Source organism: Panthera onca, chromosome C1 (genome assembly GCF_046562875.1).
Source record: "Panthera onca isolate mPanOnc1 chromosome C1, mPanOnc1 haplotype 2, whole genome shotgun sequence".
In the NCBI taxonomy this organism is placed as follows: Eukaryota; Metazoa; Chordata; class Mammalia; order Carnivora; family Felidae; genus Panthera; species Panthera onca.
In genome coordinates this window covers 211,152,737-211,162,952 of record NC_138346.1, presented here as the reverse complement: position 1 = coordinate 211,162,952, position 10,216 = coordinate 211,152,737, and the positions used below count along the sequence as shown (strand labels likewise).

The following is a 10,216-nucleotide window of genomic DNA, read 5'->3' as shown; positions in this document are numbered from 1 at the left end:
AGTTGAGGGAGCACATATGGTAGCTTGGGTGCTTATACACGTCCTGTGGGGCACGTCACCCCCCCCCAATTCAAATGTCCTTGCAAATCAGAAACTTTAAGGCTTTCTAAAATGTCCTTGTAAGTTCTGACATTAAAAAAAAGTGTGGAGAAATAGCTACATCCAATCAGATCAAACCAGAATTCAGTACCAACAATTCATTATGTTGAGCTCAAATTTAACTCCATACAGATATTTTTTTCTAAATTCTGCGAAGCCTTTAAATTGGTTATACATACATGCCAATATTTCTTCCTTCTGGACAAGAGCAGAAATACTGGACCCAGGCCCAAGCCATCCCTCTTCCTCTTTATGGTGTGGCCAGAATAGCTTCAGGAAGGATCTAAATATTGAGGTCTGTACTGGTACTTAGAATTCATGATGGCTTCTATTCTCCGATAACAAGAATCTTCCAGCAAAGCTCTAGAAAATTGGAGTTTAAGTTATGAACAGAATGGAGACGATGGGCACTCCTAAGAACAGCCATGTGAAATCCCATCGGCATCTCCAAGGAATGGGTCTCCGCACGGCCCTCCTGGGTCTCTGCACTCTGTTCACACAAAGGGCATTCTTGTCAGTGAGGGCGTCATTGGCAGAAACGTTCTAATGCTGCAGTTATGTTCTGCTCCCTAACCTCTTATTCCAGTTGAGTACAAAGTGGTGAGTCTTCAAAGTCCTGCTGAACCATCAACTGGCTGTCGGACCCTCAGTCACTTCACTTCTCTGGAACCTTGGTTTGCTCATCAATGAAAAGAGGGGTCGGACCTCTTCTCCCAAGGACTCGGGAGGTGGCTTAGTTGGGATTTCAGGGAAGGTACCTACTGTGAATAACAGAAGGTGTTCACTAAAGGGTAGTGCCTTTCCCTTTCCAAAATTAATAGAGATCATAGAAATGGCAATGCCACCATAATAACAAACGCGAACAGTTGTGTCCCGTTTAGGGAGTTATGGGCTTTCGATCATTGGACTGAGAGCCTTATCTCAGGTCATTCCCACCACAGCCACCTGTGGTGGAGTTGATGTTACCAGGAGCAGTATCATTGCTGTTGTCCAAATGAGATCACTAGGCTTGGAGGGTTGAACTGATCTCCCAGGTTCCCACAGCTAACAGAGCTAGGACACAAACCCGTTTCACCAGGAGTAAAAGCCAAATATGTTGTGAGGCCCACAGGTCCTCCATCGTCCTGCTTTGCCTTATCTCCTCCTCAACCTCCACTCCCATATCTCCTGATCACTCAGTTTTAACCACATTTGTTTGGCTGGTCCTCCCACAGACCAGGCAGTTTCAGTTTCCTGCGTCAGGGCCTTTGCACGGACCATTCCCTCTATCTGGAACACTTTCTCCCAAGTGAGCACATGTCTGACTTCAAGAATGTGCTCAAATGTCACCTTCTCGGAGAAACTTATCATGACTTCCCTATTTAAAATTGTAACACCTTTTGCCGCCACAACCTCTGCTCCGTGACCTCTCAAACTCCGTCACCTGGCCAATTTTTGTTTTCCTTCTGCTTTTATCATCTTCTGTCCTATTATAGAATTAAATTATTTATATGTTGATTGCTTTGTGTTGGGCTCTGCCAGACACGAAGTTCATCCAGAGGAAGGATCTTTGATTCCCTGATGTATCCCCTTGCATCTAGAATAGCCCCTGATGGATTATAGCCAGGGAAGACTCATTGAAAGAACAAATTAGCCAGTGAATGATAGGGCTGTCAGGGTCTTAATTATACCACCCCACCTCTGTGCGCAGCCGGTGCTGACATCATTCATTCGTGATGTGACATTTGTCCACACAGAGGTTGAGTCAGCAAATAGTCTCTCTCCTCTTGGTGGCCAGCATCATGGAGGGTATCTGAGAGGCAGGTGGAGGGGACAGCCACTGCTCTCTGCTCATAGTTAGGCTGGGGAGATGAGACACACAACTGAGACAGAGGATAGCACGTTCTGTTCACTTGTGGGTTGTGGGAGACCGGCTCCAATTCCTAAAGGGCCCCTCAGCAGGTGCCGGGCACAGGCAGCCTTGTTGGGAAGGGACTCCCAGAGAGGACAGAAATCGAGCTGGGTCTTTAAAGGACTGGAATTGGTGGAAAGGAGAGAGGACAAAGCCCTCCTTTTTTGGGCAACGCCGCAGAGGCTGGAATGGGCAGACATACAGGATGCTTATCCTCCCCGTGCTCGGATCTCGGCTTCAAATGCCCCCTTCTTAGGGAAGCCCCCCTGACCCTACAGCCTTAATCAAGCGCTGCAGTTACACAACCAGAAAATCATGCTCCTTTTCTTCAGGGGTCTTACACAGTTTGTAATTATAAATGTTCGATAAATATTCATTGAGTGATGGAATGAATACGTGAACGAATGGGTGAACGATTGAATGAGTACATTGAAGAAGAAAGCGTGTAAAGACAGGCCAGCACAGCTGGATCAAGCGGTGATTTTGAGAGTGCGGTAGAGAGAAGCTCTCTGCCCACAGCACTCACCTGGCGCACTGGCCGTGGCGATAGCTTCTCATTCAACCTTGAGAGTAGCCATCGGAGATGGGCATTTTGGGGTCTGTCTTACAAATGGTGAAACTCGTTGACTTATCCAAAACCAAGCTTAACAAGCTTTCTTAGCTTGTGTATTGTATATATCGTCAGTAGTGATGGAGGCGACATCTGTACTCAAGCCTCGGGACATTCCACGCCCCTGCTTGGAGGGCAGGTAGGGACGGTGTGGCAGACGACGGGAGACTCAAACGCTGGCCTGCAGAGGAAGGTCACCCAGAACCATGCTGAAATCAAAGACCGTAACTCTCACCCCACATCCTCAACCCTGGACTTCGCGTGAGCCTCACAGCAGCGGGGAGGGTGGGGGAGCAGCAGACACACCCCTGTGACTTCGCAGGCAAACAGCGTTTTCTCGTCACTGTTGGCAATGTGACGGGACTGCCAAAAGTACATGAAACCAACTACGTAAATTGTGAGATGTACGGCACAGTTCGATTCTGCTGCCCTGAGAAACTGCAGTTTTTGTTGTTTTTTTTTTTTTCACCAAGACAGGAGAGAAAAGCTGGGAGCTCCCTGATACAACTCCATGGGCGTCGGTACCCTAATCACACCAGTCTGTCAGGCTGGAAGCTGTTCACCCAGACACGCAAACATGTCTGGTCCTGGCAGCACCCCCCTCGGCCTCCCCTGCCAGCACACACACATATAGGGCTCCTGCTGAGGGCTTGGGTGCACCTTCCTGTGACTCTTTGATACACCGTTGTGATTGGTTGCGGTTTCTTTCCAGGTAACTGTGTGTGTGTGTGTATGTATGTGTATGTATAGGTGGATGTGTATACACACATATACGTGACACAGATGCACACACACGTATATACATGCACTCATGCATGCACACACATATGCATGTATTCACACATGCATGCACACACACACATATATACATGTGTTCACGCATGCACACACATACGTATATACATGCATTCATGCATGTACACACACGTATATACATGCACTCATGCATGCACACACATATGCATGTATTCACACATGCATGCACACACATATATACGTGCATTCATGCATACACACATGCATGCGTTCACATACACATGCACACGCATACATATATACATGCGTTCACACATGCACACACATACATATACATGCATTCACACATGCATGCACACACGTATATACATGCATTCACGCATGCGTGCACACAGTACGTATATACATGCATTCACACATGCACACACATATGCATGTATTCACACATGCATGCACACACATATATACATGCATTCATGCATACACACATGCATGTGTTCACATACGCATGCACACACATACATATATACATATGTTCACACATGCACACACATACATATACATGCATTCACGCATGCATGCACACGCGTACATATATACATGCATTCACACTTGCATGCACAGACATATGTATGCATTCACGCATGTACACACATACATAGATACATGCATTCACACATGCACACACATTCATATATATACGTTCACACATGCACACACACATACATAGATACATGCATTCACACACATACATGCACTCACACATGTATGCCCACACATACATATATACGTACACTTACATATACACACGTGCACATGTATACACACATACATTCACACATATACACACATGTGCACACATATGTGCACACACACATATACATACACTCATATACATACATACATATTCGTACACGTGCATGCTCACATACACGTGTACCCACATGCAAATGTATACATGCACAACACACACACGTGCACTCACATGTATACACACTTACATACACTCACATGTGCATACACACATGCTTACACGCATACACATATACACGTGCTCACATGTGCACATACATGCACACACACATACACACACACAGACACAAAGTCTCTGTTCTCCCTGAACTTCACAACACTCCTCCCGTAGCCCTAATTGTTTATTTTTAATGCTGATTTTTGTGGAGGTAGAATTCACTTAGACTGCACAGGTCCCACTGCACAGTTCAGTGAGCCTTGAGCACGTATACATCTGCGGGACCCTTCCCCCCAGTCACGATCTGGAACATTTCCACCTTCCCAGAAAGTTCCTTCAGGCTCCTTTCCAGTCAGTAGCCATCCTCCACAGGGCCCATCCCCTTTCTGATTTTTATCATCATAGATTAGTTTTGCCTTAACCTAGAAACTCATTTCAAAACAGAGGATACGGTTTTAGTGCCCAGTCTCTTCCATTCAGCGAAATATTTTTTGAGATTCATCCATGTAGTTTCTGTTATATGGAGTTGGCAGTTATAGACTAAATGTCTGTCTCCCCAGAATTCACATGCTGAGGCCCTCACCCCTCCCACCCCCCTCACTCCCAGACCCCAGACGATATTTGGAGGTGGGGTCTTTGACTACGGTTAGATGAGGTCATGAGAGTAGGGCCCCCGTGATGGGATTAGTGCCCTCATAAGAAGAGACCAGAGATCTCTCTCTCTCTTCACACACGCACACAAGGAGGACACAGCAAGAAGGTGGCCATCTGCAAGCCAGAGAGAGAGACCTCACTGAACCCAGCCCTGCCTGGCACCCTGATCTCGGACTCCCAGTCTCCAGAACTGTGGCCATGGCAAATGCCAGAAGGAAGATAAACACCCCAGCTTCCTTGACACTGCAGAGGGACAGCTCAGAGGTGTGACACGTGTCTCCCAGGGTCTCCCTGGCCTACAGTGACATCCCGTTCCTCAGTAGACTTTCTCCTGGCTTCCTCCCCATCCCTTCCCTGCTTCCCCATCTTCTAACACTTCTTGCTGGGCTCCAGATCCCGGCCGTCGGGGCTGCTGTGGAGCACATGGCCTAAGGTTGCAGCTAAGAGCCCCCCTTTAATCTTTGCCTTTCTGCAAGCGCTTTAACCTCGGCTGCCTCATCTTAGAATGGGGATGGTGGCAGGGCCTAAAAACGATGGGACATTGGGCCCGCAGCCACCGAGTCACATGCTCCACACAAATTACCTCATTTCACATGAGCCAAATATTATTGTGATCCCCATGTTACGAATGAGGGAGCTAATGCACAAATACACGTACTGAGATGTCCTACCTACAGTCGCTTGGGCACTAAGTAGTGGAACCGAGGTTAAATCAGACGGTGGTGATGATGATGGTGGCGGTGGTGAGGGGCTGGGGGAGGCTAGCAGTTGGAGGGGGCTTTCTTTGTGCCCAGTACTTACACGTTTAGATCTTAAACCGGTCCTGAGAGGTGGGTACTATTATTAGACCCCTTTTACCAGGAGGACGATCGAAGCCCTAGGATGTTAACTCACTTGCCTAGGGTTGCACACCTGGTCAGGGGAGGAAGCAGGATTTAACTCAGGTGCGTCTGGTCCCAGAGTCTATTTGTCGCCCAAGACGCCGTGCGGAGACATCGCCGGCATACCCAGCTGCTTCTAATTTGGTTTGATCATCATCATTTTTCAGTGCCATTTCCCTGCCTGACGCTTTACCTTCTTCACCAACTACCCTGAATCAAGACCTTTTGTCCTCCGGGGGAATTTGATAAAACGTGGGTTTCATTCTCCTCCTCCGTGTAGCAGGTTCTGAAAACACTCGTGTTCCCTTGGTGCGTCCCAGTTAGAGCTCGCATGGAAATTCGGTGAGTCAGAGAGCCATGTGTCTCTTCTAGATAAAACCATGTCAGCTTATGATCTGAGAATCACTCCCCCCATTGCTCAAAGGCACCCCACGCGCAGCCCGCAGCCCGCAGCCCGCGGCCCGCGGGCTCGAGCCTGCTGCCAGTCTGTTACGGCTCCTTAACTCATAAGACCGGAGCATATTTACAGTGATGAGGATAGTTTTCAGAACAAAGCCAGTGAAATGTGCCTGTTTAAAGGCCTCGGCTTCCCTTGAAAGTCCTCGCCAAGGCCAGTGAGCAATTTTGAGCAATCATGGCAAAGGGTGCTTTCTGCCGGACGAGGAGAATCCGGGAGACCCGCATCTTTCTTCTCTCTTCCTCACCTCGCCTCTGGCCGTCAGAAACAAGGCATTGTACAAATAATTGTCCAATTTTTTCCAACGTGATCAATTGGATGTAATTTTTTTTTTTTTTAAAGAAAGCAGAGGAGGGGGCAATGCCAAACAGCCGCTCTCTTCTCCCCCCACCCCTGCCCTGCCTCCCAGGGTCTGTACCGGTGAAGCACCTGCCTTGAGCTCAGTGCCCTGCAGCCCCCACCCCCAAGGCTGGCCATGAGAAGCCAGGGATGCTTGTCCTGCTGAGAGATGTGTGCAGGAGGCTCGCGGCTGGTCCAGCTTTCAAAGGAGGTCAGAGGAGGGAAGTGAAAGTGTTGGGGGAGCCAGTCGTGTAGGGCTTTGCCTCTGAAAGGACTGCAGCTTTTCCCCTGCGTAGATATTCTCTTAACCTGGTGAGATGACTGATAATTGTAATAGGAGTCCAGCCTGGTCCGTGACAGGCCTGCTGAAAACCTTCCAAATCTCTCCACAGACGGTAGGATAAAGGAGAAGGTTCCTCGCACCGTGAAGATTTCCTCTAGTCCCCGCTGGTCCCCCGTGTAAGCCGTCGGTGCCGGCAAGCCCTCTCCTCTCTCCTCCTGGGTCTCCGTCGCCACTCCCTTGGTAAACCCGCCCAGTCCTGGCCCTCTATTGCCATCCGTGTCCTGGCAAACGTATACATCTAGTCTAGAATGTGCTCCTGAACTCCATACACCCGATTGGGAGGCCTCGCAAACTCCAAACATCCAAAACCAAGCTCCTGACTTCCCTCCCCATCCGAGCCTGCTCTGTCCCACAGGCTTCCCCCCTCTCAGAAGATGGCATCCTGGTTCTTCTGGCATGCAGGCGTTGGCCTTGACCCCTCTCTTTTCCTTTCATACCCCGTATCCAATCTGTCAGTTCGTTTTGTTGGCTGTGCATTCAAAATATTGAGTCTCCGACCACTTCTCCCCACATCCTCTGCTGCTGCCCTGAGCCGAGCCACCACTTGCCCCCATCGCCTCAACAGCCTCCTACCTGAGCTCCCCGTCTCTACCCACCTAGGCTGTGTCCTCAGCATAGAAGCCAGAACACCCCTCCTCTGCTCGAACCCTGCACGGCTGCCCACCCCACTCCGAGCACAAGCGAAAGTCTTCAGCCGTGCTGGCCACTCACAACTTTCTGCCGTGATGGGCATGTTCTGTATCTATAAGGTCCAGTATGGTAGCCACTGGCCACATGTGACTTTGGAGCATGTGAAGTGTGGCCAGTGAGACTGAGGAGCTATAGTATAAAGTTTATTTCATTTTTTCAAAACATGTTTTATTTTATTTTTGGGACAGAGAGACAGAGACAGAGACAGAGACAGAGACAGAGACAGAGACAGAGAGAGAGCACAAGTGAGGAAGGGGCAGAGAGAGAGGGGGGGAGACACAGAATCTGAAGCAGGCTCCAGGCTCTGAGCTGTCAGCACAGAGCCCGATGTGGGGCTCGAACTCACGGACTGTGAGATCATGACCTGAGCCAGAGTCAGACGCTTAATCGACTGAGCCAAGGTGCCCTCACATTTCCTTTTAATTTACTTAAATTTAAATAGTCGCATGTTCCTTGTGGCTGCGATGCTGGGTAGTGAAGACTTACAAGGCCCAATGCCTTTGACCTGTTCTCCTATTGCCGGCCCCCCACACCCACCCCATTCCAGCTACTTTGACCTCTTACTGTGTGCTCCTCAAAAGCTCCAGGCCCAGTGCTGCTGTCTTCCCTGTCCCATCTGCCTGGAGGGTCCTTCCTGGATATCTGCAGTGTTAGTACCTACATTCTGCCCTCACCCACATCTACTCCCAGTCTCCCTTGCCTTACTCTGCTTTCTCTGCTTTTTCATATCCACGATACTTCTCACCTCTTGGCAGGTTGCATAATTTATTCATTAGCTCTATTGTTTTAGATCCGTTCCCCCTGTTCCCCCAGGATGGAGATCTTTATCTCCCTAGTCCACTTCTGGGTCTCCAGCACCTTGAAGAATTCTGGCACACAGCAGGTGCTTAATAAATGCTTGTTCAAAGACCTAAGCCAGCGAGATCTGGCCCACTCTCTGCCGTGGCTCTCTTTGAACATGCTTATGTTTGTCTCTTCTCCCTGGGATGCCATCAGCCACCTGTCCAACCACACTCATCCCTCATTCAGCAAATAATCAGAGAGCCTCCTTTTTGCCAGGCACGGTGTTAGGTGCTGGGGACACAGCAGTGAGCGGGCAGGCAAGAATCCCTGCCCTCAGGGAGCTGACATTGGCTTCAGAAGACAGACAGTGAACAGGCAAATGAAAAGAGCGTGTAGTGTGCCTACAAGGTCAGAGGGCCGTGAGACGGAGAACACGGTGGGCGGGCCGAATCGGCAGAATGAGGACAAGGAAGGCCCGTCTGAAGGAGGAGAAGGGCCCAGCTACACAGAAGCCAGGGGAGAGTACGCCATGAAGAGGGAAAACTAGAATGAATGGAAAGAGCAGGTGTTGAGGGCCCCGCGGGGAGAAGGAGTGAGGCTCTAAGACACGTGGGGATGTGGGGTGTGATGAGCCAGATTCCACACTGAGGTTGACAGAGCCTCGATCAGGCAGGGCCTGCCGGGCCTGGAGCCAATTGTACTTCTTCTCGAGTCCCTGAAGCTGGCTCCAGTCTCCTTGCCTGCGCTCTGAGAATATTCATTGCTTAGGGGGGCCTGGGTGGTTCCATCGGTTGAGCATCAGACTCTCGATTTGGGCTCAGGTCACGATCTCACGGTTCCTGAGATCGAGCCCTGAGTTGGCTCAGGTCACGATCTCACAGTCTGTGAGATCGAGCCCTATGTGGGGCTCTGCACTGACAGTGTGGAGCCTGCTTGGGATTCTCGCTGTCTCTGTCCCTCTGCCCCTCGCCTGCTCACGCTTGCTTTCTCTCTCTCTCTCTCAAAATAAATGAATATTTTATAAACAGTGCAGACTCCAGAGTTGATTGGGGCTTAGGATTCTGCCTTTTTAAGAAACATACTAGGTGATTCTTGTGCAGCTGGTCTATTGGCCATTCTTGGCAAGACATGGCAATGTCCAGTCCAGTCCATGGCCAATGTCCAGATCTATCCAGTAGATCTGGGCATTTGCTGACTTCCATTCAAATGGCCGAGGACACCAAATACAATTCAAGGGTCAGGACAGGAAGTTGACTTTTCGCTTAAAAACAAATCTGTTTATTTTTAACAGCCCTGGGTGGCTCAGTCGGTTGAGTGTCCAACTTCGGCTCGGGTCACGGTCTCATGGTGCATGAGTTTGGGTCCGGCATTGGGCTGGAGTTTGGAGCCTAGAGCCTGCTTTGGATTCTGTGCCCCCCCCCCCCACTTCTCTCTCTCTCTCTCTCTCTCTCTCTCTCTCTCTCTCTCTCTCTCAAAAATAAATAAAAACATTTAAAATTTGGAAAGGAAATCTGTTACAGTGTTGTAACTACCTGGCTTCCCTGATGAGCCTCTGGGGAAAAAAAAAATGCACATCATGACATTACCTTGACTTTGAAAGCCCAGCTTGGCATGAGGGTGATATTCTCTGTGATGGAGACTCCCCCACTCCTCCCACCATGAATCACCTGAGTGAGGCCTCCAGTTCTCCGTGACTGTGAGAGGAGACGCAGAACTTTCTACTGACAGCCTGAGATGGCTTTG

The 10,216-nt window shown here is 49.5% G+C and overlaps 1 protein-coding gene across 1 annotated transcript in view; it reads left to right on the top strand.

Annotated features, from left to right (window-relative positions):
• KAZN (kazrin, periplakin interacting protein) overlaps positions 1–10,216 on the top strand; it is a 1,074,196-nt gene that overhangs the window by 469,374 nt on the left and 594,606 nt on the right. The window lies entirely within an intron of this gene.